This window comes from Grammomys surdaster, unplaced genomic scaffold, assembly GCF_004785775.1.
Source record: "Grammomys surdaster isolate TR1022 unplaced genomic scaffold, NIH_TR_1.0 126197, whole genome shotgun sequence".
Classification (NCBI taxonomy): domain Eukaryota; kingdom Metazoa; phylum Chordata; class Mammalia; order Rodentia; family Muridae; genus Grammomys; species Grammomys surdaster.
Window position 1 is genome coordinate 450,256 of NW_021621002.1, and position 4,087 is coordinate 454,342.

A 4,087-nucleotide genomic window follows, 5' to 3' on the forward strand; every position below is an offset into this window, starting at 1 on the left:
AAGGTTTTAGACCTTGTGGAACAGAGAATCAAAAAGAGAAGTTATAATAACTCTTGTATTTTTCTTGAATGTGACATGTTATTCAGACTCAAATGTGTACTTGTCTAGAAATTACTACAATATTGTAAATAACAGTCTTCATTTAAAAGTCTGGTTCTGGACATTTTCAGAGACATATTTGGAAGTTAGCTGCAGTTCTCTATGATGTTATACTAGCAAGAGATAAAGTTGAGACAGGATCTGGATTTCAAACAAGTGTTAGGACATATATTAAGGCTCTTTTAATTGTCAAGTTAAAATTACTTTTGTTTCTCCTACAGTATTTAATGTATGTGTATTGATTATACACTTTCTAATTGTGTTACTGTGATGAAGTCCAGCATGTAAGTTACAGAGGTCTATCAACCAGCTTTTGGTTTATTGCCCAGAGTGTCACAGAATGTTGGTCTTCTGAAAAAGCTTGCAAGTACTGGGAAAAGTGAGTCAGGCTTTAATAGAAACAAGAGAGTAGTGGGCTTGATTACTGTTGGTACAACAGCTTTAATTACGTTAATTGCTAGCACCACTGCTTCTGCAATTGCTTTGACAAAAGAAGTTAAAACAGCTACTTTTGTTAATCATTTAGCAAAAAATGTTACTAATGTGTTGAATATACAAGAGGATTTAGATAGGCACTTGGAACAACAGATTGATGTTCTTTATCCTATTCAAATTATTGGAAGGAGGTTCAGAGTTTAAGAGTAAGGAGCCATCTCCAGTGTCATGCCAAATACCATTGGATACATGTTAGTTCTAAAATTTACAGTAGTTATCATTATAATTAGGAGAAAGTTTAAAGACATTTGGCATAACTCTAACAACTCTCTGGATGTTTTAACTTTGCATAGTGAGCTTATGAATTTAAAGAATGCTGTTCTGCTGAGCATTGATGTGGCAGATACTGCTGATAACATTACCTATTGCCTGAGGTCAGTATTTCCATTTTGGTCAAGCTTCAAGAATAGTATATATAGCTTGATCATGCTAGCCCTTTTGTCCTGGGAATACTTTTATTCCTGCCCATTGTGTTAAAGCTTGTCTTTAACATTATCAACATGTTGGCAGCCAAAGTACTTGACTTGAACCTGAAAATGGACCCCCAGACAGAGTTATTAATTTAACAGGCTGGCAAGCCAAGGACAGGTAAGAGTCTGCACAGAGCCTTACCAACCTAAGACAGAAGTGCATTGTTTTTGAGAATGCATATTCCATGACGGGTAAGGAAGGCATTCTTGGCAGAACAACCTATGACAGGCTCACTCTTGTTTATGGGGCTTTTTGGCAAGAATCTGACATAGGCCTAGGATAAGGAAATGGGCTGCTTGGCAGGAATATGACATTGGCCAAGGACAAGGAAGTATGCTTCTGACACAAATCTGACATTAGGCTAGAACAAAGAAGCAATTTCAGGCAGGAATCTAAATTTTAGGCTAGAACAATGAAGTGGGATTCAGACATAAAAATGACTTTGGGTTAGGACAGGGAAGTTGGCTCAGATATTTTGGTCATCCCGATAAGCCCTTAGAAACAGTGATCACAATCATGGGAGTGTTCATGGAATTTTCTTTATTACCTCGCTTGTTCTTTGACTGTGTTTTTTGTCTTGCTTGCTCCTTGACTATTTACATCTATTGTAATGCTAGTTTCTCAACCTAGAACTGACCTTAATACTTGCATGTGATTAAAATGGTATGAAAGCAAAAAAAGAGGAGGGAATAGGGGGTTTTAGGGAGGGGAAATGGGGAAAGGAGATGGCATCTGAAATGTAAATAAATAAAATATCCAAAATAAAATCTGTACTTTAGAAACAAAATAACTGGGGATGCACAGAATGAATCTTTTTAACTAGTGGTAAGTCCGCTTCCAGGGAATCACATGAAATTTTCTCAACCTGTGGGTGCATGGAAATGGACATAGGCATATATGCTAGCACAACACTTATAAATATGTGTAAGAAATTAATTAATAGCTTTTGAAAGAAGAGAGAAGACATCTTTCGAAAATATATGGTGGAATTTTGACTGTATGTTTTTCAGCATAATAATTATTCTATTATCAAAGCTGATTAGTACCAAAGGAGTAATTGTGGGATAGGTATTCATCACAAACTTCTGAACAGTCAGGATGACTGGGTCGTATCTCCATAAGATGACTGAGGTTGTTGAGATGATAAAGTCTACCCAATACATGGCCACAAAAAAAACCACCAGCAGTAAGATGGTCTGGGTGGCCCTTTTCTCAGGGGATGCTCTCAGGTGGCTGACGCTATGAAGATGCTTGCATTGACTCTGATGTCTGTGCAGGATAATCACCATGTATGTACTTGTGTTCAGCATGACTCCTACAAGAAACACATCTCTGGAAGTTTCTACTATTAAAATCAGTCCTCTGATGACATAGTTCATGGGTAAAAGTGAACAGTATTTAGTGACCTTCATCTGGTTGGTCTCACTCATGTTTGTATAAGCACCAACATAGAAAATCTGGTTACTACTGAAGGACAAATTAAAAGACCACATACATAACAAAGCATATATCATGTATTTTTTCAGTTTTTGTTTAAATTTTGCCAACAGAGAGATACGAGGACTGATAGTTACAGCCTGGAATACACTAAGGAGCCAGGTGGTACAGATAGAGAGTCCTCTCATTACTCTGCTTATGTAAAAAGTTGCCTTACATTTGAAGTCATTTTCATTGTTCAGTGTCTCAAATAAGTCTGTAAGCCAAATATCCCCTGCAGTGAGGAACATCATGATGTGAACAAAGGTCAGTTGACATAAGATCAGGTCTGTAGGCTTAGGTCTGTGACCTAAGATTATAAAAATATAAAAACAAAGAAGAAACATATTGGCTAGGACTCCAAGCCCAGCTTGGAAATAAAGGACATTCTTGAGTGAGAACATAATTGGAGAGTGTATTCATCTTAAGAGCATAGTAGAAGTTTATTTCATATATCTGAAAAAAATAATGGAGTACACATGAAGTTTGTGATGCACTGGCTGAATTATCATTCTCCTTTCCTTACTAATTCTTTGTTTGTTTGTTTGTTTGTTTGTTTGTTTTTCGAGACAGGGTTTCTCTGTATAGCCCGGGGTGTCCTGGAACTCACTCTGTAGACCAGGCTGGCCTCGAACTCAGAAATCCGCCTGCCTCTGCCTCCCAAGTGCTGGGATTAAAGGCGTGCGCCACCACCGACCAGCTCCTTACTAATTCTTAAATAGCCTGTCTATTTAACTCTTGATATTCCAGACTGTACATCATACCCTACATTTCTATGCCTTCCATGTATTTGCTGTACATATAGAAAATTATAGATAATAAATACAATAATAGTCATATCTATATAGAATGCTCACTTTTGGGCATGTATTATACCCAAGACTCATGCCTTAGAAATCCAATCCTACTGATTTAATTGTCTCATTTCAGAGTTAACACCTAAAAAGTAGGGATGAGCGCAGAATGCCAATCCTATTTGTACAACGGAATAAAAGTTACATTAATCTTGAAAATATTTTCAAGAGAAATCAAATATATCAGGTGATTCGGTCTCATGTTCTACAACTTTATTGTGCTCTAGTTTGCTACTATCCACGCTTAGATTCATAATTCTGATGCAATCACAGTGATAATTTATTGCAATCCCACTATTTTAATCAGCAAAATATCTTTCTCAGTCTACCTGTTTTTATGTTCTTTTTTCAAGTAAGCTTACATCTGAAGAATCTGTTTAAAGAGACAGACGTAGTTGGAAATCATTAGTTTACCTCCCACACTTTATGAACATTAATTGTGAATCTGAATGGCCCTAGGCCTAGGCCTCTCCCACTTTAGGTCCCATCCCATCACCTTTTGTGAAAATTCAGGTTTAAAGAACTAACCACCAGCTATCAAGACAAATAGTATTTTTCATTTTTCATTCCTTTTTGGAGTGTAATTAGTTAAGAGAATGGGTAGATATGGCTTTTCAGAAATCCATGCTGATATTTTACCTACCTACCTCTGTCTTCTGTATTTGTCCCCCTCCACATGCTAAGAAGCCGCC

The 4,087-nt window shown here is 36.9% G+C and overlaps 1 pseudogene; it reads right to left on the reverse strand.

Moving 5' to 3' along the window:
- Nucleotides 1–2,001: 2,001 nt before the first annotated feature.
- Nucleotides 2,002–2,945, reverse strand: LOC114613214 (annotated as a pseudogene).
- Between the last annotated feature and the right edge of the window lie 1,142 nt (nt 2,946–4,087).